The 25,279-nt window shown below is 40.1% G+C and overlaps 1 protein-coding gene across 9 annotated transcripts in view; it reads right to left on the bottom strand.

Moving 5' to 3' along the window:
• The window catches only part of ALPK1 (alpha kinase 1), a 158,606-nt gene that overhangs the window by 84,698 nt on the left and 48,629 nt on the right, over window positions 1–25,279 (bottom strand). For 5 of the 9 annotated variants that reach the window (XM_062199722.1, XM_062199723.1, XM_062199725.1 and 2 more), the window contains 2 exons: window positions 13,239–13,432; window positions 12,405–12,557 (listed from right to left, as the gene is read on the bottom strand). The exons of 2 other annotated variants lie outside the window; for them this stretch is intronic. The gene's annotated coding sequence lies outside the window, so the exon portion shown is untranslated. The remainder of the gene's footprint in view (window positions 1–12,404; window positions 12,558–13,238; window positions 13,433–25,279) is intronic. 2 more of the 9 variants (XM_062199729.1, XM_062199728.1) reach the window with 2 other exon arrangements.

Here is a 25,279-nt window from a genome sequence, read left to right on the forward strand (position 1 = left end):
TTCAAAACATCAGGTTATACACCATTGATACATGCAAAATGTTTACTTGTCAATTAAGAAACCTGAAAAAATATACAAACAGCATATAAGTCATGAAAAGAGTGATTAAAGTGTTCTAGAATCTTTGCACTGACCAGGAGGAACAGAGACACTAAGATGATAAAAAAAAAATCTCAACTAGTAGAAGAAAGAAGATGAAAAGAAGCAGAATTAACTAAAAGAATGACAAGATGAAAGGGAAAAGATAAGGAAGAGTCAGGATAAATATACAACGCTAAATAAAATGGTGGAAATATGGCAGTATTTCCAAGAAATATAAATGACTTAATGCTGCAGTTAAAATGTCAAGATTAAGCTGGATTAGAAAATAGCTACATGGGGGTTGGCATTGTGGCATAATAGGTTAAGCTGTAGCCTACGACACCAGCATCCTACATGGGTACTGGTTCGCCTCTCAGCTGCTCCAATTCTAATCCAGATCCCTGCTAATGCACCTAGGAAAGCAGCAGAAGATGGCCTAAGTCCTCTGGCCCCTGCACCCTTATGGGAGACCTATTTACAGCTCCTGGCTCCTACTTTGGCCTGGCCCAGCCCCAGCCTTTGCAGATATCTAGGGAGTGAACCTGTGGGTGGAACCTCTCTCTCTCTCTCTCTCTCTCTCTCTCTCTCTCTCTCTCTATTTCAAAAATAAATAAATCACAGTGAGAAAATACACCATACCTCCCATAGAAACTAATATACTTATCAGAAAAAAATGAGTCATGATAGAATTGACTTGATCTACACAATTAACAAATTCAATCTACCAGTTATTTATGAAACAATATCTTCAACAATTTAATAAATATTTTAAAGCATACTTGGAACATTTACAAGAATTTAACACCTATTGTTCAATAGAGCAAAACTCAACAAACTCCCAAGCATTAACTCATACAGATGTGGTTTTAAGATCAAAAGTGATAAAGTTGATAACCCAAACAAAAAGATGCCTAGAAAAATAAAACCCATATACATGGAAACTTAAAAATGCACTTCATATAATTTGTGGACCAAAGAAGTGATCCTTATGGAATCTGAAGAATATTATAATAAAATGATAAATACTGCCCATCAAAATATAAGGAATTCAGTCAAAGTGGAATTTTGAAGGAAATTTATAAGCTCACATAACAAAATTAAGAAAATGAGCTTAAAAGTAAACTATAAAGAGACAGAAAGAAAAGAAATGAAATGAAAAACATTCAGTAGGATGATCAACAGATTAAACTATTGTTTCTATCAAAAGGCAATGAAATTGACAAACTGCTGGAAAACTTGATGAAGAGAGAGAGAACAAATAAAGCACAAACTGAAATTTAGGGAAGGAACATTACAGAAACTACAGAGATTTTCAAAAAAGTAACAAAAGAAAATTAGAAATCAATATGGTTGAAAACTGATAAGCTAAGCAATTCCTACAAAACATATAACTTACAGAAAAGAAATCAAGAAGAATTATGAAACCTGTATGGTCTTATAATCTTAAAGAAATGTAGGCAGGAGTTGAGAAATGTTCCTACAAAGAAGACACTAGAAACATATTCATAGTTTTACCAACAAAATTTTACCATTCAATAAACTAAGTAATTCAGTCTTAAGCAAAACATCCTTTAGATTAGCAACAAATAATTTTTAAAATATGATTAGGGCCGGCGCCATGGCTTAACAGGCTAATCCTCTGCCTTGCGGTGCCGGCACACCGGGTTCTAGTCCCGGTCGGGGCGCCAGATTCTATCCCGGTTGCCCCTCTTCCAGGCCAGCTCTCTGCTTTGGTCAGGGAGTGCAGTGGAGGATGGCCCAAGTGCTTGGGCCCTGCACCCCATGGGAGACCAGGAGAAGCACCTGGCTCCTGGCTTCAGATCAGCATGATGCACCGGCCACAGCAGCCATTGGAGGGTGAACCAACGGCAAAAAGGAAGACCTTTCTCTCTCTCTCTCACTATCCACTCTGCCTGTCAAAAAAAAAAAAAGTCAGTATTAAAAAAAAATGTGATTAGAAAGAAATATTCGGTTAAGATGTCACTTGAAATACCCACAACCCATATGAGGGAGTCTAGGTTTGAGTTCTGACTTCGCTTCCAATTCCAGCTTCCTGTCTTCAGCCTGGGCCAGCCCTGGGTCTTGTGGGCATCTGAGGAATGAACTGGCAGATGGAAGATCTCTGCCTCTGTCTCTGTCTCTGTCTTACTGCCTTCCAAATAAAATGAAAATAAGTAAATAAATATTTTTAAAAATTTACCATGTACATGCATAAAATAAGGTAAAATAAAATATATGTGAAATATTTAAGAATAATCTAATAAGAAATGTGCAAGACTATAAAACTTACTTTATTGAAAGACATTTAGGATAATCTAAATAGATGAAAAGATAGCCCTTGTATGTGGCATGGAAAATATAGGATTCTGATATTATTTTTAATCTGTAACTTTAATGCAACTCTAATCAAATTCTCAACAGCTCTATTTGTGTCTGTGTGTCTTTGGGTAACTGTACAAGCTGACTGTAAAATTTATATTGAAGAAAAATGTTCAAGAACACCTAAGATAACCCTGCTGAAAAATAACAAGTGAAAAGAGAGAATGCTTATTCAATGTCAGTTAATATAAAATATATTAAATGATACAAAAATTATTGATGCTTAGACAAATTGACCTTATAAATAAAATAAGAAGTCCTACAAGGATCCATGTATAAACTGTACTTCAAAAAGTCCATGGAAAAGTATATTAAAATATGTTTATTTTGGTGCAAAACATTCTGAAATCTGTGCATAGTTTATTAATAATATGCATTTTTCTGTGAATTTTTGAAGAACCCTCAGATAGATCATAGACTAGATAAATTTATCACAGAGTTTAATAGACAGTATTGAGCTAATTTTTAAAAAAAAATAAATTCTACTTACATTAAAGGCTTAAATGTGAAAGAAAAATCATGCAACTTCTAAGAGAGAGGATCCTCTCAAGAGAATATCCTTAACACCTTCTGTTGGGGAAGGATTTCCTAGATGCTTTCCCAAAAACAAAACAAAACAAAAGATAGGAAAAAAAATCATAAGGGAAATGATATATTTCATTTTAAACTATGAATCTCTGATGAATAGAAGGACACAATAAATGAAGTGAAAAGAGAAATCACAAACTGGTAGAAAATATTTATAACTTTGGTAATTAACAAAAGATTTCTATCCAGAATATATGAAGAACTCTTACAAATCAGTGAGAAAAAGACCAATTCATAAGAACAAAAGAATGAGAAAAAGTCTTAACAGACACTTCACACAAGAGGAAACATGAAGGCAGATAAACATATCAAAAGCACAAAGCATCATTAGTAATCACATAATACAAGTTCAAACCACAGTAAAGACCCATTCACACTTTCTTTATTGGAAAATATTTTAAATTGGATAATTATTGTCAGGATCAGTTGGTTTTGATTATTCCCATACACCATCATTATAAACTGCAGTTTGGCATTAGCCAGCAAAATGAGAGATGCACACACACTATGACCCAGTGTCCTGCTTGTGGGCATATACATGGGGAGACATTCTTGTATCTATGCCTAGTGGTTTTGTATAAGAATGTCCATAGTGACCTATTGCATACATACACATATACAAGTACATGCACATGACAGTTTGTAATAGCAAACAAACAGAAGGAAACAACTTACATATTCACTAATGGGAGGGTGGATTAGAAAACTGAAGCACCCTTACACTGGGATAGAATAAGCAAGTAAACAAAAGGGTTGCAGGAATGTGTAACAACACTGGGTGAATCTTAGAAACATAAAAAGCAAGTCATAGAGGAATGCATGCATAAAACTTACAAGCACTTAGAAACAATATATTGCTACATACAATAGTAAAACTGTAAAGAAGAAAATGATAAATTAAATATTCAGAATTGTATTTATTCATTTATTTTTAAAAGGAAAAGAAAGGAGAAAGAGAGAGAGAGAGAGAAAGATTCACTCCCCAAATGTATGCAACAGACAGGGCTGACCAGGCTATAGCCAGGAATCTGGAATTCAATCCAGGTCTCCCACGATGCATGTTAGTAGGAAGCTAGAATCAGAAGCGGAGCTGGGACTTGAACCCAGGTACTCAGATATAGGATACGAGGATCCCATGCAGCATTTTAGCCACTAAGCCAAACACCTGCCCCTAGAATCGCAGATTTTTTTGAGGAGAAAGGGAAGAAGATGAGAAGGAGGTACACTTAGGAGAACCCAAAGTGGGTGGCACATTATTTTATTTAAATCAATTATTTGTTCTATGGGTATTCATTGTGTTCTGTGTATCTTTTGCCTATTTTACTATTACCTGACATCTATTATCTATATGACATTTAATGAAAACAATAAAAAGAATAAACTGGAAACCCAGGCTTAGGAATACTGGATAATAAACGTTACTGCCCTTAGGATTGGAACCAGTGACACCATTGAAAGATGGAAAAGATACAGCCTTTAATAGCAGGGAGAGAGTAGGATTTGGTGTATTTGGAGTGAAAAGTGAGGAAAAGAATTCTAGTTGGAGAATGGCATGAACAGAGACTGTGAGGAGGGAACCTCATCTCAGGTGGGGATTTCCGAGTAAGCACAGGCATTGAAATCGTGGAGATGAGCAGTTTGAACCATGAGTTTAATACACTTTAGATTACCAAGAAATTCAACTTATCTATTCATCCCACTTACAAGCTAAAATAAAAGAAAAAATTTTAAAGCATGTTTTTTTAAAAAAAATAACAAAAGAGGACATCCTGTAAGTGAAAATGAAGTTCTTTGCTATGTCTCCTTAGCAGGATTTCCAGCCTGAGTAGCACCTGGTTAAAACTGGAACTTGGATGCCCATACTGTGCCTTCCTGCTGCCTCTCTAGCCCTTGCACCTCACCCTCTCCAGTTCCCTGCAGCTGAATGTGTTTACCAAACCCCACTGCGCACGAAAGTGCAATGAGAGTGTTCCGGGTCATGAATGGGTTACCTGCCGGTCTCAGGAAGAAAGGAGAGGGAAAAGAAAAGGCATCGTTGCCAGGCCTGTTGTGCATACTCTCCGGCTACAGTTACCCACTTCATCAGCCATGGTGACACCTGACTCACTGTGAGCCTGGCCCCTATGGCTACAAGAGCAGCATCTCAGGTCAAGGTGAGTCAAGCTCCCATCTGGTCCTGGCTCCAGGCTCCTGCAATGATTTCAAAGAGGTGGTTCCAGGAGAGTTTTCTTTGCATTTCTACACCCTAGATGAGAGATCACTCACATATACCCAGTCCATATGTTCCCCAAATCCAGAGCCAACACCATTCTAGCAGGCATTCATAGAGCAGGAAGATTTTGTAAACTTTGAACGACCTTCAATTTTTTTTTTTTTTTAGATTTATTCATTTATTTGAAAAACCAGGGTCAGGCCAGGCTGAAGCCAGGAGCCTGGAACTGCATCCGGTCTCCCACATGGTGGCAGGGCCCAGGTACTTGGACAATCTGCTGTTGTTTGGCTGGGTGCATTAGCAGGGAGCTGGATGGAAAGCAGATCAGCAGGTGCTCCAACTGGTGCTCATGTAAGACGCCAGTGTGGCAGGGAGCAGTTTAATACACTGCACCACAACACCAGCCCCAGGGCCTTCAATTTGAGGTGTACTCTCTGGGAGGCAGATATCCTACATCCAATCTCAAGATAAACAATTTGAGCCAGGAAGATGAAGAGTTGGAGGAGACTGAGTGATTTCTCAAAGCCACCAAGTAGAGATCAGAATAATAGTTCAAAGTTCCAACTTGTCCTCAAAACACATGGCCACTTTGCTTCCCACTAAACAGTACCAGAGTTCTGTAGAAAAAACTCAGGAAGAGTACCTCTGTTGGAAGAGAGAGTGCCTCTTCAAAAGAAGAAATGGAGGTAAGCAATTCATTCAGCAGTTAGACACCTCTTGGAACACCTGCATCCCACATTAGAGTGTCTGGGCCTGATACCTGGCTGTGCTCTGGATTCCAGCTTCCTGCTAAATAGACACCCTGGGATGCAGCAGGTGATGGCTCAAATAATTGAGTCCCTGCCCCCTTGTAGGAGACCCCGATTGAATTCCTAGATTTGGTCTGCTGCAGCCTCACTGAGCTGGTGTGGGCATTTGAAGAGTGAACCCCAAAGATGGGAGACTTCTCTCTCTCTCTCTCCATCTTTCAAAAATTAAAAATTAAAAAAAAATGAAGCAGCCTGGATTATTTAGTCTGCTCTGCAGTGGGTGATGCAATGGAAATCCTCTGTTTATATCAACAGAGTCAGAATGAGAAAAACGCTGTGTTTCTCCAGGCACAGGGCAGGAGGAGAACCCTGGCAATGGTGTGGTACATACATGCAGATGGCATGAAACACACAGTGATATGAAACTGCCAGGGCTGGGAAGCATTACATACTTGAGGTGAGCCCAGCAAATGCAGGGATTCAGGTTAACTTTGCAACAAAGTCTTTCCACATCTGAATTTATCATGCCCACAGCTAGGATGGTACTTTTATTGTGCGATGAACCATGCAGATTTTGAAGTTAGAGAGAGCCCACAAAGGAGAAATCTGTCTTGGAGAAAATGGATAGGGGGGCTCTGAAATTACAGGAGCAGAAAAACAAAGATGCTGAAATGACGAATTGTGGTTTCACCATCCCAGCCATCAGGAGGCAGCTGAGTTAAGAGCATGCGCTTTGCAGTGAGCCTTCCAAGGTTTACATCTGAGCTCCAGCTGAGCAGCTTTAGACAGATCACTGCTCAGTTTCCTATCCGCAAAAAAAACAGTAATGAAAGGATAACTCTCATAGACTTTTGTAGCTATCAACTGAACTAACACGTGTAGTGCACGCACACACACATTTTAATAAATGCTTCATAGATATCAGTTATTGCTACCAAAATTCAGGAAATAAAATTTATTTTTAAAATAAACCTCATGGTGCCAATTACAAGATTTTATTTATTTATTTATTTTTTAAAGATTTATTTATTTTACTTAAAGTCAGAGTTACACAGAGAGAAGAGAGGCAGAGAGAGAGAGAGAGAGGGAGAGAGAGAGGGAGAGAGAGGGGTCTTCCACTTGATGGTTCACTCCCGAATTGGCCGCAACAGCCGGAGCTGTGCCGATCCGAAGCCAGGAGCCAGGAGTTTCCTCCGGGTCCCCCACATGGGTGCAGGGGCCCAAGGACTTGGGCCATCTTCTACTGTTTTCTCAGGCCACAGCAGAGAGCTGAACAGGAAGTGGAGCAGCCAGGTCTTGAACCGGCACCCATATGGGATGCCAGCACTTCAGGCAGGGCGTTAACCTGCTGCGCCACAGCGCTGGCCCCTATTTTATTTATTTGAAAGAGCTACAGAGAGAGCGGTAGTGACAGAATGAGAAAGCAAGGTCTTCCATCTGCTGGTTCACTCCCCAAATGGTCACCATGGCTAGAACTGAGACGATATGAAACCAAGAGCCAGGAGCTTCTCTCACGTGGGTGCAGGGACCTAAGCACTTGGGCTGTTTTCTGATGCTTTCCCAGGGAGCTGGATCAGAAGTGTAGTAGTCAGGAATCAAACTGGTGGCCATATGGGATGCCGGTGCTGCAGACCGGGGCTTTAACCCACTGCACCACAGCGCCAGCCCCAGGAAATAAAATTTAATTTTTAAAGTCTCCCAACTTCTCCCTTATTTACCTGATTTGGATTTGGTTTTCTCATTAGCTTCATAACCAGTTACATTTCTTAGAAGGAAAAGTGCCTGGCTTCGCAAAGCCTTTGGGTTCTTGATTTTTTTCCTAGTACGGAGCTGTGTAATCATGAGATTATCCTCTACATAATTCTCCGAATCCACAGCCAATTTATGAATAGAAATGCTGCTGGAGAATTGGAATATTATGATCAGTTAGACATTTCCAGGAGAAAGATGTGAATTTTATTTGCTTAAAAAAAAGGAGAAAAGAAAAGAAAGTAAGCAAACCTCCAACGCAGCCAACCGAGTTTAATCAGCTGCTTGCCTGCAGGCGCTGAGGCGGCCTCAGACCGAGGTGTCGGAAGCAGGAGGCCTGAACCCGCCGAGCGGGAAGAGTGTCCGCGGGATTACCGATCAGACAGGAGCACCCCCAGCCCCTCATCTTCTCCTTCGCTCTGAGACACACACAAAGCTCTTTATTTATTTTATACTTAAAGTGTCAAAGGTGCCCAGGGGGTGGGCCTCTGTCCTGGGGATTGGCAGACCACACTCCGGGGCCGACATAATAAGAGTCCACCGTGGGGCTGTTCGAGTCACACAGCGTGTGCTCAGCCCCGGCGGCCGGTGGGTCGTGGCAGGGAGTCTCCTATTGGCCAGGGAACAAACACGGCCCTGCAGGTCCCCGGGAAGAGGCGACGGGGCTGGAGAACGCCTGATGGCGCAAAGGCGGCCCCGCGGGACCAACATCCAGAGGCACAATCGACTCCAACTCGGGGACAAGCCCGCAGAGACGGGCCACAGACAAGGATGCTACTACTCCTGTGCGATCCAAAGGCGCGCCAACCGCAAAAGGGACTACCCAGAAAAGACAGCGCGTTTACTACTTCTGTCTGCTCTTTGAGCTGGCTAGTAAGCATCCCGTGATGCACACAAAGCCGCAGAGTCCTGACCACAGCTGTCTCAGGGCCAAAAAGACTTGCTCAGAAAACCAGGCCTGCGCCCGCCCGCTCCATCACCTGCAGCTCTGAGGCCTCATTTCGTCAGGCTGGTTTGGAAAATGAGTACAGTTTTAGACGGGCAGGATTCTATACTTTCTATAAGAGTTCTGTTACCGAGCAAAATTTGTTCAGTCACGGAGCAAATGCGCTCAGAGCGTCAATCACCTGATTTGGGCGAGAACTTTGTTGTTTCTCCAGCCACTCCACTTGCTTTCTTTGGTAGCTCCTCAAGCGGAAGAACTCTCATTTTCTCCTTTCTCTAATAAGGAGGGTGGCAATCTGAGACTTAGTGTTAAGGCTGTTCTTTGCTTGTAGCTAATGAAGGAATATTTGCCAGTATGAAGCTAACAGAGATACAGAATATTTTTTTAAAAAATCAGAAAATCAAACTAGGCAAGTGAAACACATTAGCTTTTACTGGCCAAACGTCACTGCTTGCTTTCTATTCTTTCCTTCATGCTTAACTTAGAAGTACAGATATAAAATAATACATACTGTATTTACAAACTCATCAGTAGTAGTTAAGCATTTATTGAGTATCTGTTGCACACTGTACTTGGTACTTTTGAGGGCTACCAGAAAAATAGAGCAAATATTTCCAACCTTCAAAGACAATCTCACTGGGGAAGTAAGCACAAATAACTTGAGAAAAATTCTCAACCCTCAAGGATGAGCTTATGAAATCATCCCATCCTTCCTACTATTACACTATTCAGGAAAAAAAAAAAAAAGGCCATTGTTGACTGATCCTGACAAAGAAAGCAGAACTGGGATGATTATCTTACTTTTATAAGATCAGAGTGAGGAAGGTAGCAAGGAATATAGTCTCCATTTGAAGATAAAGTCGAAGTCACAGGTCAGTGGTTTGCCCAAATTCAAGCAGCAACTCACTAGAATTATGTGCCAGGAGTTAGATACAGCTTTTCAACATCTAATCCTCTGCAGTTTATATGACACAATTGTCTTGGTTTTTGTGGGGGAAGAAACTAATAATCACAGTGAAAAACAGGAAGCACAATGTCAGTAGAGTGTCGATTCCATGGCAGAGGAGTCTCTTAGGCTTCATTCTCAAATTCTAGAACACTGAAGTAGCAGCTGCTGTATTTTTTCTGAAGCAGAAGCGTACTAGTGTTGACCTTATTCAAGTTATAATATAGCTCCAGAGGGACCAAGGAAAGGAAAGAAAAGGACCGATGAGGCCTAAGTGGTGACTGCATTTGTAGATTAATCCTGACAGGAAGCAAATATATCTCCTCCCAGGAGGTCCAATAGAGTCAACTGAGAAGTGAGCTTGTTATTTATGAGCACAGTGCATTTTTTTCCAGCACAAGAAACATTTTCACAACTTTAAATGAAACATTCTTTCTTTGGTAGCAAGTGTTTTATAAGAGTAAGAACTGTATTATCAACCCTCCCACCGCACCCCCCGGTCCAACATGGGCTATGTGTGAAAGTCTCTTCTACTCTTTACACTGCTAAATGGCAGTTTGTCCTGCCTTGATATCATAATGGAGAAGTTGTGTGCACTCATACACAAGCATTTCGAATGCTGAAACCTACAGTAACCCGCCGAGGGCAAAGAATGGGCCAAATGAGTAGTTGGCAGCATGGCCCCAGAGCAATTTCATTTCCATCTGTTACGTATGGTGGCCTTCCACATACAATCTCATGTGAAGTTAATAAGTTTGGAAAACACTTATCTAAATGAATCTATGAAGGTGAGGTAGGAGTATAATACTGATGGGCCTTTTATTTCTCAATAAGGTAACAAACTCTCTAGAAGACATTACCACATACCATAAAACATGGCAACCACATATACTCACTGTACAGTCGTCAGCAAAGACTCTTCATGAAATAGGTGTGCCATGGACACAACATAACTAATTTGTAACATAAGAGCTAAATAATAAGTTTCCTTAAACAGAAAAAAGAGTCTCCCTTTTCTGATCGATAATAGTAAGTCATAATAACTGTCATTGGGGAGTTAATGTTAACTCTTACGGTGAGACTACAGTATTGTGGTTATCTTGAAAAGGAATTCATGTATTTTAGGGATACACTCTGAAATATTTACAGATGAAATCAGATGAAGTCTGAGACGTGAGTTAAAATAATGTGAGGCCTAGCAGTGGGAAGTAAGGAAGGGTGTTGATTAGGCAAGATTAGCTATGGATTGTTAAACGTGGAGGCTAAATAAGAGTACATGAGGTTTCTTTTTGTACATCCGCTGCGTTTGCACATATTTGCAAGTTTCAACAATAAATTTTTTTGAAGTATTAACTTTTGAAGACTGCAAGTGAAACGTGTAGTCTTGATAACACCTGAGAAGCAGCCAGAGATCTTTCTGAAATTATTTTAAATCTGCCTAGCCCCTAGTTTAGCGAGCCAACCAAATCGGGCTTTGGCCTCCCTAATGGGTCTCTAACGCAGCCCAGACTCTGCACATTTGGAGCGTCTGCTTACTGTGCTACCAACAACACACTGTATTTTTACTCAGGGCCCATTCTACCTACATCTCCTCCATACAATAGTTCTCAGGGTAGCCTGCTGTATGAACTGTCCTGTTAGAATATACTGGGAAGTCATAACTGAATTTTAATATTACCTTAAGCAAAATGCAAACAAAATGTTAAAACTGCGATGCAAAAAATAATCATACCGTATACTTCAAAGCTGTTAGCATGGGTAAATGAGCATTGTCTATAAAACCCGAGAATCACGCCCCCTATTAACACTGTCTTGGGAAATCAGAGGCTACAACTGTGAATGGGCATGGCAGCCATGCCTGCTTTTACCCAAACTACCACACTTCTATTATTCTACTTCTGACAGAATAAACAAGTTAAACAACTGAAAACAAAAATTCTGAACGGCAGGAAAGAACAATCTCCATCCTCATTTCTCTTTAAAAAAATTTTTTTAAATAAGAAACAGTAGGCTGGTGATTGGAATGCTTAGAGTATCTGAATTAAGTCAGCCAGCATTTAAATATATAGTTCATGGTCATGGATATCACCAAAAAGTAGGGTAGGGTGGGAAAATTATCTTTGCTTAAATGCTATGTTTCAGGCACTATGCTGGACACCTCTGATGGAAAAGATTAGTATGTAGGTTTTATCCTCACATTAGAGATAAGAAAGTTAACGGGTCACGGCCATGTCCTTAACGAGAGGTATATTTAGAATTTCAAGGAGACTTGGAACTCATGGTTATTAAAAAAAAAAAAAAATGCTTCCAGCCTACTGACACTGCTCTGAGTATTTCAAACTGTATCAGTACAGGACTCATGGAAGTCCTTTGAAAGGCTCTTAAATTTTCAAAGAAATAACTATATAGATTATTTATAGGTACTTCAAAAACTGTGGGAAAATGAGATTAAAAGATAAATTTATTTTGGTTCAAAAATTTTGAAATCCACGCATTTGTGGGGTCTTCTGGAAGTTCACAGGAAATGTACATTTTGAGAAAAACTGTGCATGTATTTCAAAGCTGTAACATATATATTACATACGAACTCTTTTACTTTGCTGCTGAAGCAAAATTTCCACCTAGCATGGTCCAAGTCAAGTTAATCGAATTGCATAATTTGACTCTACCAGAAAGAAACAGCGGAACAGTCAGAAGAGTGATCCCGCTCTGGTCAAATCCTACTATTTTCACATTGGAAAGATAAATGCTTACCAGCGAATTGTCCCTAGATTCAACTAGCAGTAATTCAGGCTGGAACAAGCTCTTAAGTCCCACTGCAGCTCCTCCAAGTGCGGGGGAGTTTGGATAATTAAAGACATGGCAGTGCCACTTGCTAGGATTTCACTCCTCTTTCTCTTTCACCTCCTATAAAAGAAGAAACTTTAGTTTAAAGATTAGATTTTTTTTCTCTCTCTCTCTTTTTCTAAAGCTGGGTATACCAACTGGCATAGGCTGTATTAAAATCGGGAGAAACCTCAGTGAGAAAGCCTCTCTCGGAAGGCAGGCTTTCTTGTTAATATGCACCAACATGAAAGGCTTTCTTTTCATCCTATACAACTACAGTGTGTGTAAATTGCAGGGGGCTCATTGGCATAAATCTCGGCTGCGACCTCTGAGGTAAACTGGATTTACATTACTTTCTGACAAGAATTAAATGAAGGCCTTGTGGATATATGAACAGCCTTCTAGGCTGCAACAGATGGGCATGAATGTGTTCCCTAGGAAAACTATCAGTGACATCTGGGTCCTCCAAATTCTGGTGGTCTCAGCCAATTAAGGGGGGGAGGTGGTGGGGGCGGGGAGGCCACAGCACAGCCCCCAGCCAAAACCAAGGCAGAAGTGTTTGTGTTTGGGGATGGGATCAGGCTGGCCTGCAGCAGCGAGGTTAGCACTTTATTGTTATCATTCAAATGGAGAATGTGGCTTACAAGCTATTTGTATACCGCAGAGAGGATAATATGATTTTTCTCATTTGACCGGAGGAGATGGCCCGCTCCTGCAGCTGATATCATTTTTCAGTGCAATCTCTTTGGGACGGGTGCTTACTTTTGTCTCCTCCAAGGCAGGCGGATGGTGTGCTGTCTGCCAGTTTCTGTAGCGCATTCACATGTCACAAAGCAGGTGAACTCGAAGACAAAACTGGGCTCTTTCCCCAATACATTGTTTTCTCCCCCATCTACTGCTCTCCTCCTCCACTGTGGTGTTTACTGGTTTCACAAAGAAATCAAAATCAAGGCTTCCTGGTCAACACAAAGGCAAAAGAATGACATCAGCGATCTTTAATGAAGTGATGAACCACAAACTCTACTTCTGAACTTAGCAGACTTCAGCTGGGTCTAACAGGCAGACAGAAGGAAAACTGGGGAAACCGAGGCAAGAGGCCATGGTTCCTCTGGCAACTCTCGTTTTCTGTGCTGTCCTGGCCCATTTGCTTGGACTGGGTAGAACAAGCAACCAAGGATGGGGATAGTGGCACAATGGAAGGTGAGCTGAGAAGTAATTTTTACTTCTTCAAGTACCAAAAGGAACCAGCAGACCTATTTAGCTATTTCAGTTCCTACATCTTCTGGGCCCTAGCACTGAAAAACAGAAGTTTGGGAACAGAGGTAGCCAAGGCTTAATTCTAGATTTACCACTTACAGGATAAGAGATAATGGGCAAATTACTCAACTTCTTTGAGTCTTATTATTTGTACCTGTAAGATAAGGCTAACAGTAGTATACCTACAACCAACTCAGGATGCAATAACACAGGAAAGGCTTATCCTGAGCTTGTAGGCTGAGTAGTGAACAACCTGGATGGACTCTAAACCTCTGAACTAGCTTTACAAAGTGGAAGCCATTATATTATACTTGTTTTTGGAAATTCAGAAAACTGATTTTTCAAAGGGAATTTTCATTACTTTTAAGAGCTAAGGCCATACTTTAAAATTACATATTTCCTTTCATGTATAAGTTTCCAACATTAGGATTTGCTAACATGAACATACCATCAAAAGTATCTGGATATTTCTACATTATCAAATAGACTATCAAGAGACAAGCAAAATAAAACATTTAGATCCCCTCCATCCAAATGAAATTAAGATGTGTGCTTTCGTCTGTTTTCCTAATTGCAGAAATAAAATCGTCCCATCTTCGAGTGGCTTTTACATGTGATGTTTTGGAAGATAAGGTTAATTGTGACAATTTGGATACCACCCATTCAGCCCCTGTCCTAAGTGTTGTTTAACACACAGTAATTTCACATCACCATTGTTTACAACAACCACAACAAAGAAGGCAAAAGGGCAAGTGGACCTCCTGAACAAGAGAACCTGCGGCACATGCCGAAAATGCTTGTCCCACTACATGTTTCAAGTGCATGCTCACAGTAGGGAGTTTTGTTCTCTTATTCTCTGCGCTGTATGATTTTCTAAAGACCCTCTTAGAAGACCCGCAGCAAGCAGAGCCTCAGCACAGTATACGACTGCTCCTAGAGGAAGCCAAACTGTTGGCCCACAAGGAAATCTCTTGCTGTTTTTTCTCCACAGGCCTCATCCACTGGACAGAGGAACCCACAGACCCGAGGGTGAGGGTGAAAACAATTTTAAGCCCAGTTTTCACACAGATTGTGAGATTTTGTCATTATTAAGCTCCCAAACCAAATGTAACTTTGTCTCCTTCTGTTGGTAGCAATATCATCCTGTGGAGCAATGCACAGCAGAAGGGCCTTTGTCACATAGGGATTCAGAAGAAAACTGACGCCAAACAAAAGCACCTGTTGTTTCCTTCTTGTAATGACCTTAGAAGTGACCAGTTGTCTGTGAGTCCCCCACACTCCTCCCGAGGCCTTTCCCAACACTACCATCTCACACATCATTATTGCATGTAAAAGGAGAATAATTGAGGAGAAGATCAATAAATTTAAAAGCTCTTTAAGGAAAGACATAATGAATTTGGTACAGCACATATTTTTAGATCAAAGATGCCTTTGAAGTGACAAAACCCTAATCCATAAACTACCAAAGCACTTCCTTTCTCTCCCAAACTGCTTGTTGTCAAATAAAATGGAAGTTAAGGAAATTATCTTTATCTGAAAATGGCCAAAAGAAGCCATCACCTCATGACAGCCTTGTCACAAGCCACAATTGGGGAAATTGTCAGGAAGGCCAGGCCTAACAAGCAGAGGAGCGGACTTGCTGTTTGCGCTAATCTGGCCGGGCAGCCCCCACACACAAGCCCAGTCGGCTTGCTGAGTGCAACAGCGAGGGCTTTGTCAGCCTTAGCAGGGACTGGAAAGAGCGCTCTTTCATGAATATGTATCGCCATTGCTCCGTGTCCACAGAGACAAACCACTCCAAACTGAGATGGAAAACACACACACACACATACCTCTGACCAACAAAAAACGGAGCGGGCCTAAGCTACTGGTCTGAGTGTAGTGAAATGCTAGTAACTAATGAGAGATCACGCGTCGGCAATGGAGCCAGAGGCACCGCTTCCATGTGTTTGCTGGGATCTTTATTTCCCAGCAATTGAGAGGAAATCTGCAGGGAGCTTTCAATCTTTGGGAACCACGTGCATAGACTCAGAGATGCTACACCTCATTACATGGATTGCAAATCACACATTCATCTTCCCAGTGCCAAATACACTCTGCAGCTCTAATTCTAAAGTGAAAACAGCTCTGAGAGTAAGTGCATGAGCAGTTGTAAGAAACGGATCCAATCTCATACTGGCTTCTGATGTAGTAGAAACACCAAATAGAAAATTTTGATGAAGACCTAGCATTTCCCAGCATGGAGCATAAAGACATTGTGGTGGCAGAAAGTGAAAATTGTAAATAAAGAATTTGAAGGTGAAGTGAGAAAAAAGAAAAAAAAAAAAACCCACACTGAAAGCCCTTTGTAATCCTAATAGTCTTGTTTTTAAAAAGCCATATGTATGCATGTCCTTTTCTAAAAAGATGAATTCTACGCATAACCTTGGGCAAAGGAAAGGTAAGGTTTATAATTACTGAACTTTGAGTTTTCTACCAACATTGAAAGTCAGTTTAGATTAAAAATATGTGTTTATACATATTTTTATTTAATTTCACTTTTTATAGAAACAGATACACAGTCAGAAGAGTATAAGGCTGTTTGCTTGTTACTTCTCCTGATATGATAAAGTTTGATAGCCCACTGTGCAAGAGACAAAGCTGGGTTTGGAGGGGTTTGGATATTACGCAATGTTTGCCATAGACATTAGCATTTCATTAGCATAGCCTGCTCTACATGGAATCCAGCCTTGAATGGTCCCAGCACACTAAAGCTAATCCTCTTTAAAGAGCTACAGGCTATATTACATGTGGCCACAGCAGCAGTCGTGCCATCGCTGCGTCACTTTGAAGACGATGAACAGAGTTCTGTCTGTACCCGGCCTCGTAAACCACTGCTCTCTGTGCTGTGAAATCCTTCTGTTTTCATCAAGGAGAATTAGGAGGAGGCCGCACTCCCAGTCAGCACTCTGAAAGCTGGACTGCTCTCCAAGAGGAGATGTTATGCTGATTTCATTTTTTCCTAAGTGTCTATCCACAGTCTTTTCAACTGAGATTAAAATGAACTATATCCAAATATTTTTGGTCCTTTGATTAGGATCAAGTGCTAACCACACCTTCTGTCAAGGGAATTCGATCCCAGATAATCGGGTGAAAGCGTCTGAGTGATTGTCAGAGGTCTTTTTTATTCCACTCGCCTTATTTTTACAGGATGCCCTTAAACATTTCAAAGCAAGAGTTGTAGTTCCCACAAGGATAACTCAGCTGAGGATATCCAAATCAGCAGCAGATAAATAATTCAATGAGCCAGTTTCAACAAGAACTAGCAACCTAAAATTGTTTAAGATTGCAGAAAATAAAGGTTTTTTTTAATTTAAAAACAAAGGAAAATAAGTGAAGTCTATTATTTTACTGAAGACAGTTCTATGTTAATATTTAGATTTTTTAAAAGGGAAGTGTTTTATTAGAAGCAAGGCCAATTTTGTTTTTCTCATTTTGTAGTAACTAACTTAGAAACAAGTCATCAGTTTATAAATTGTTTACTTAGAACCCCACACAGTAAATTATCCTATGATTTCAAAGCCAAAGATGCTTTGATTTTCATGCCAAAAAAATCTCTTTTTATTCAATTATGAACATCTAAACCTTATCATATTGTCCTTTTTGCCTTAAATCCCAGGAAACTCAGCCAGATTTTGTGCAAAGCACCAAAAGGGATCCCTCATTTGCATAATATTCTAAAAACCATCCAACCCAGACCCTCCATTACTTGGTCTACATTCTCTTCTCTTGGTTTAATAGTTTTAGACACATCTGTGTTTCTCATTGTAGGTAATTTCACATTTTTTTTGAAGATATATGCAGGTTAGAGTGCATTTCCAAATAGTGCTCCTTTCTTCATTTGCCTGTTTTCCTCCCACGCATCTGCCACAGGGGCTTAGTGGCACAGTGGAAAGCACACAGGCTTGGGACATTTTTGCCTGCTTTGCTGAGGTGATGATTAAGTATGTGACCACTTAAAACTGTACTTCTGCTCGTCTGGGCAATGTGGCGTCTTCAGAAATTAGAGGAAACTTTTGCTCTGGGTTTCATGCTGTTTCCCCCCTTTAATGCTGACAACATTTGCATTCTGGCTGAAGTCTCATGGATAATTAATGTGACTGTTGGCTCTTAGGTCCCACTCACTTCTTAGGTAGAGTACTCTGAAAGGTTTTATTGCAGCCATTCCAAAGCTAGCAAACACCTTCCTCACATGCTGGGCCTCTTTCTATGTGCGCCACATTAAAAGTTATCAAAGTGGCCGGCGCCACGGCTCAATAGGCTAATCTTCCACCTGCGGCGCTGGCACCCCGGGTTCTAGTCCCAGTTGGGGCACCGGGTTCTGTCCCGGTTGCCCCTCTTCCAGGCCAGCTCTCTGTTGTGGCCCGGGAGTGCAGTGGAGGATGGCCCAAGTGCTTGGGCCCTGCACCCCATGGGAGACCAGGATAAGCTCCTGGCTCCTGGCTTCGGATCAGCGTGGTGCGCCGGCCACGGCGGCCATTGGAGGGTGAAACAACGGCAAAAAGGAAGACCTTTCTCTCTGTCTCTCTCTCTCACTATCCACTCTGCCTGTCAAAAAATAAAAATAAATAAATAAATAAATAAAAAGTTATCAAAACATCTCTTCTACAGGATTTTCCCATTCTCTCTTACACTATTTCTTTTTTTTTCCTCTTATATTATTTCTAATTATCTATTTTGTATCACGTCTCCACACTTCTAGTTTAAACAAAGTAGGAAAAGAAGTAAAGATTTGGGTAAATTTACAATGGTTTAAGATATTTTAGTCAAAAGTGACATCCCTAGGGGAGAAAAAAAAAACCACTGAGTATGAATATACTGGAAAATTTAAAAATGACATGATAGTCTATTAATCAAAATTATTTTAAAAATGCAAACATTTCAGCTTTATCCAGAATAAATACATATTAAATATATGTTGCTACTGTACTTTTATGAAAACTAATAATGTAGCACACCCTAAACAAATTTCACAGGTTACCAAAAGGGAAAAAAAATTGATACAGTGCATAATAGCTCTAAATTACCAATAAAAATTAAACTTTTTAAAAAGATTTATTTATTTATTTGAACGTCAGAGTTTCACAGAGGGAGGATAGGCAGAGAGAGAGAGAGAGAGAGAGAGAGAGGTCTTCCATCTGATGGTTCACTCTCCAATTGGCTGCAATGGCCAGAGCTGTGCCGTTCCAAAGCCAGGAGCCAGGAGCTTCTTCCGTGACTCCCATGTGCGTGGAGGGGCCCAAGCACTTGGTCCATCTTCTACTGCTTTCCCAGGCCATAGCAGAGAGCTGGATTGGAAGTGGAGCAGCTGGGACTAGAACGGACGCCCTTATGGGATGCCGGCGCTTCAGGCCAGGGTGTTAACCCACTGTGCCACAGTGTTGGCCCAAAATAAACATTTTTAATTAAGCCACTCAGAAATTTCAATAATACTCAAAATGATCTTAGTGTCATTTTCCATCCAGTACGTTTCCAAATTTTAGGGATGCAGCCAAAACTGCATTCAGATGAAAATTCATAGCTTTAAAACTTCTAATAATAAAAATGGAAAAGTATACATTTAACTTTCATCTCAAAAATATAGAAAAAGAGCAGGCTGGCACCGTGGCTCACTAGGCTAATCCACTGGCTGCGGCACCGGCACCCCGGGTTCTAGTCCCAGTTGGGGCACCGGGTTCTGTCCCGGTTGCTCCTCTTCCAGGCCAGCTCTCTGCTGTGGCCTGGGAAGGCAGTGGAGGATGGCCCAAGTCCTTGGGCTCCTGCACCCATGTGGGAGACTAGGAAGAAGCACCTGGCTCCTGGCTTCAGATTGGCACAGGGTGCCAGACGTAGCGGCCATTTGGGGGGAGAACCAATGGAAGGAAGACCTTTCTCTCTGTCTCTCTCTCTCTCTCTCTCACTGTCTAACTCTGCCTGTCAAAAACAACAACAACAACAACAAAAACCATAGAAAAAGAGCAACAAACTAAGCTTTAGAAAATTGGGACATTAATAAATATGATTGTTCTTAAAAAATAATAATTCATAAAATGTTAGATAAATCAAAATGCTAGTTTTTAAAAAGGCCAGAAAAGTGGTCTTTGAAAACCTAATTTAACAAGAAGGAATCCTTTCAGAATGGGAAAAGAATACCAATTATGGTTAAGATTTTAGAAGTGTTAGAGATCATATGTACAAATCCAAGCTAAAAACTATGAAAATTTAGATGAGATATATGTTTTCTACAGAACTAAAACAAAACCCAATATCTAATTAAGACTAGATGGGAAAAATTGTTAATTATTTCTAAGAAAAGTGCCAGTTTCTTTCTTTGTTTTTTTTTTTTTCCCAAGATTTATTTATTTATTTGAAAGGCAGAGTTACATAGAGGCACAGGCAGAGAAAGAGAAAAAGAGGTCTTCCATCCTTCCTTAATTCACTTCCCAAATTGCCACAACAGCCGAAGCTGGGCCGATCCAAAGCCAGGAGTCTGAAGCTTCTTTCAAGTCTCCCATGAGGGTGCAGGGGCCCAAGGACTTAGGCCATTTTCTACTGCTTTCCCAGGCCACGGCAGAGAGCTGGATTGGAAGTGGAGCAGCCAGGACTCAAACGGGTGCCCATATGGGATGCTTGCACTGCAGGTGGCAGCTTTACCCACTGCGTCACAGCGTCAGCTCCAGTGCCAGTTTCAGCTGAAGTCACAGCATATTTCCACCAAATCTTTTAGAACTATGTAACTTCCTGGGTATTTAGGTTACTACAGAGAATTGAAAAATATAAAATATATTCCTATTTCATTTAATAAGGCTGACATGATACTATTATTAATACCTGTCCAAGATAGTAAGAAGAAAAAAGATAGCTCTATAATACATTGTTATTGCCAATTTCTATATCCAAAATATAAACTTCCAAGTATAAGTTTAATAAGAAAAATATTCAAGCTATTTAAGATGAAAGAATCATTACTGTGGTAAATAGGATGATAAATCAGAACAGATTCCTAGATTTAAAAACTTAATGTTTTAAGGATGTTTGTTCTCTCCAAAATAATCAAGATTTTTAATAAACTTAATTTTTAAAAAACCATAAGATAGATTTAAAGATGGCAAATGGAGAAAGAGAGAGGAAAAAGGAAGCTCTGGTTGCCAATTTCTGTGGTGTAAATATTCCTGCTGTGGCTGATTTTTAGTTCCCAGTGTGAGATCACTGGAAATGGAATTGAAGGGATGTGCATCAACAGAAAATTACAGAATTGCTGAATGTCCACTATAGAGATAGAATAGAAATAAGTAATGTCAAAAGCATAGCTAGTAGTAAAATACAACAAAAGAAAGAAATAAACTGTCTTTGTTTTCAAATAATTTGATTAGCTTTAAACATATATTTAATTTTTAATGATGGTTGTGTGCAACCAATTGCTCACAAAATTTCTGAAAATTTAATAATTAGCTCTCAATAACCAGAAAGAGAGAAGTCCAGAATGCCACTGAGAGGAACCATAAGTTTCTAGTAGAGAATTAATGGAGAAAAAGCAGATTAATGGAGTGTGCTTGGACTTGCTTACGTCAGGCTTTCCCTTACTCAGGGGAAATGGCACATTTAGATAGAGTTTATAGTCAATGAAAAATATAAAGTTATATTACATATCTTAAATACATTACATCCAATGTACAGGTGATACTGAGTTTAGACCCTAGCCTGTCCCATTCTTCAAATCAATTTGCTCACTTCTATCCTAAGATGGCCCCAGCTTCTGCTCTCTGCTAATAGCATCCAATATTACAAGAGGCCAGGAATCCAAGTAGCCCACCTCAAATGCATTAATATCTGCCTTTTGCAGAACCTTAACAATGTGGGTTATGTTTTCCTTTAGAGAAGACTGCATTTCAATGATTAGAATCACAACAATAAATGCCCCAAAGTAAACAGACTCCAAAAGGGTCCTTCCCCACTGTTTTATTTGGAAGGCAGAAAGAGGGAAAGAGAGAGAGAGTGAGAAAGAGAGAGATCTTTCATTTGCTGGTTCACTCCCCAAATGCTGACCACAGGTTCAGGCTGAAGTCAGAAGCCTAGAACTCAATCTTAATCTCCCACGTGGGTGGCAGTGACCCAATTACTTGAGCCATCGCCTGCTGCCTCCAAGGGTGCACATTAGCAGGAAGCTGGACTGGAAGCAGAGCTAGGACTCAAACCAAGAGCTCTGATATGGTAGGTGAGTGTCCCAAGTGACATCTTAACTGCTACAAAGAAATTAAACTTTCCTAAGTGGTCTTACAATAGCTACTATGAAGTCTTCCCACCCCCATCCCCGCACCAGAACATGGTGGGATGGTAAAAGCAAATGCAAAGACATTATCATCTAATTTTCTTCCTTGGTTCTGGCAGTAGTTATATAAAAACAATTAGGCTGTTAAAAAACAAATCATCCCAGAATTTCTTCCTCATTGCGTTTTCAGTAATCGAAAGGAGACCGGTATTCTGTCATTACAAAATCTTTGAGGGAGGCAGGTGTTTGGCTCAATGGTTAAGATGCCACTTGGAATGCCCATATCCCATATCAAAGTACCTGGTTCAAGTTCCAGTTCTGCTTCCAATCCAGCTTCCTGCTAACGTGCACCCTAGGAAGCAACAGATGATGGTTCAAGTACTTGGGTCCCTCCCACCCATGTGAGAGACTTAGATTGTATTCCAGGTTCCCAGCTTTAGTCTGAACCAGCCCATAGCTGTTGTGGGCATTTGGAACATAAACCAGTGGAGGGGAGCTTGCTCTCTCTCTCAAATAAATAAATAAAATTTTTAAAAAAGAAAAGCCTCTGAGAGACCTGCTTTAAGAAACATTTCATCTTATTCTTAAGTCTTATTAAGACTTTTCATAGCAAACAGAAACTGAAAGAATTTGTTGCCACTCATCCTGCCCTGCAAAAGATGCTTAAAGATGTCTTACATACAGAAATGCAGAAACACGGTCACCAATATGAAAGAAGGTAAAGGAAGGAAACCTCACAGCAAAAGATCACAGGAAGCTCAATTTCTCTTTGACATAGAATTAAACTCTGATGCTCTGTTAAAGCAATGTGTTAAAGTAATCTATTATGTTCTCTTGATGTCTGTTAAATTCTAATTGTTCAAAAACAGCTGAAGTTTTATTAAGAGCTATGGGTTATTTAAATATGTGCTTATTTTCAAAAATTTGAATAATCACCTTGTAACAATGATCAAATTTGGTCTATGTTATGTCATGATTTTAAGGAATCTTATTTCAACCAGATATTTTGGATTTTGAGCCTTCTTGGCATTCTTGACAGGCATTCAGAAAATCAAAGTTTCAAACAATCTGGTCTCTAAAATTTCCAGTAAATCCTGGACTTTGGTTTTTCCAGTTTGGGCCCAACTGAAAAAATCGAAGGACCTATGTCTCTCATCTTATAGAGACACCGACTAATCAGTCTATTTGGATTATATTAGAAGTACTGTCAAGATGTGATGTGGTACCAGACTTTAAGTTTCTATAATGGAAAATGCTATTAATACAAATGTTTGAGAATTAAAAAGTCTAATGATCTTGTGTTACTAGACATGATAGTTATCTTAATGAGAAAGCCCGAGAGGCCTAAAGGGTTATACTTGTAAAATCCTACAGGTGCTTTCAAAAATACTGTGAAGTAAGCAAGTGCCTCTTGTTGGTTGATGAGTTTATAATTTTAAACATGGCGACTTAAAGTCTTTTGTCATCCATACTTATATATGATGTGCTGCTCATAAAACTAAAGTGTTGTTGGTTCTGTGTTTAGCTGTCCTCCTATAGGTTCCTATGGACTTTTTCCAGCCACTTCTATTGTATTCAGTACTTTGGGATGGCTCTGTAAACAGATGAAGCCAATAATGTATTAACAGTACCAACTGAGAGAAAGTATGGTTAACTGAGGTTACTAAAAAGAAAAAGCAATTCAAATCAATTGGCAATCTACAAAAAGAGTTAAAGATTTTAAAAGCTATTATTAAAATTGCTATATTGGTCTATTATGCTATGTTATATGTGTGTACATATTGTATGTCCACATGGGGAAATTTTATTAAGAGTTTTATTTTAAATGGCTTATAGATAAGATTGTCCATAAATTTAAGCCGCTAAAATCAATCAAAGATACATTTTAATTTGTGTGACCTGAATCCGTGTATCATATGTTTTAAACGTGTTGGTAGAAAGAAACTAAAAACATTTTAGATGGTTGTGCTTAAGTTTACTGACTAAACAAACTACACCATGTTAGATATTTAAGAGGTGTTTTCAAATACATGATTCTTAAAATTTATAGAAGGCATTGGACCTTCTGGTAAATGTTTTCTTAAGTTGTTATCTAATGGTTGAAACGGTTTGCTAAGTATTCATGTGATATTGCTATTGTCAGCAAGCGATCTAGGACTTGCTCCCTCATTTCTCTATTCTAAGCCCAACTTGTTCTTTCATTTCTCTATTCTCTTCAAGGTAGGAAACTAATTCTATTATGAAGGAATCTGTAGGACGCATAATTTAATCTTTAGACCTTATAAAAGAGATGGCTAACATTTTTCTGTAATAGCATAGCCAAAATAAGAACTTAAATAATAATCTCATAGCTAGATTCACTTCACCATCAGCGAAGTATACAGTAAGTAGCAAAAACCTCCCTTTCAGACCAAAGGGAAAGAAAGTTTTAAAGTGAGAATATAATTTTCCTCATGGGCATTGTCTACCTTAGAAAAACTACTACAGAACATGCCTGTGACTATAGACTTGTAGTTCAGGCCACTGAAGATTAGAGATGGGACTTGGGCACTCCCTTGACTTGCATCCTCTGGTCTGCTTTAAGACAAACCAGGAGGAAAAGAAAGCTCGGCATCAGAAGCAATGGGTGGCAGGCCTATTAATGGCTGATCTGTACAGTGATCTGCCCTCAAGGAGACCCAACAGGCCAGTCCACTGCAGTGCTTTCAATGTGGTAAGCCTGGGCTTCATCAGAAGTCAGCTTGTGAAGAGCCCTGGCAGCTCTGCCAAGAGTTGGATCCCTGGAAATGGACCTGCCCTGGAGTCGAAGGATGCCCAGGTCAGAGCCACAGATCTTATTGGCTCTAAGCTGAAAAGCCCTTCACTCAGCCCAACTTCCAAAGTGACCACTGCAGCTGAGGGGATGGTCAAGTAGGGTCAGCAACATTGCAGGCAGAACTGTAAATTTCTTGTTAGAGATGCCACCTGCCTTTACCTGGCCAGCTCTCCTCCCAGGCCAGCCAAGTAATGAAAGTCAACAGAGTGCCTTCCCCTAGGAGGTTCACACCTCCTTTAGGATATACCCCATGTGAAGAGATAGGTAGGTCCGGGCCTCTTAACTTACAAGGCCTAAAGCCCACCAGATTATTATCAAGCCCCTTCTATCAGGTTCTATTTGCCTCTCAATCAGAAAACTTAATTGTAGCTTAGAAGACAGCACCTTTCTTAGCTCCTCTAATAATGACTCTATCCTTTGTTCTAGGCCCTGTCTAGCACACTT

The sequence above is a fragment of the Lepus europaeus genome, chromosome 8 (genome assembly GCF_033115175.1).
Source record: "Lepus europaeus isolate LE1 chromosome 8, mLepTim1.pri, whole genome shotgun sequence".
NCBI lineage: Eukaryota > Metazoa > Chordata > Mammalia > Lagomorpha > Leporidae > Lepus > Lepus europaeus.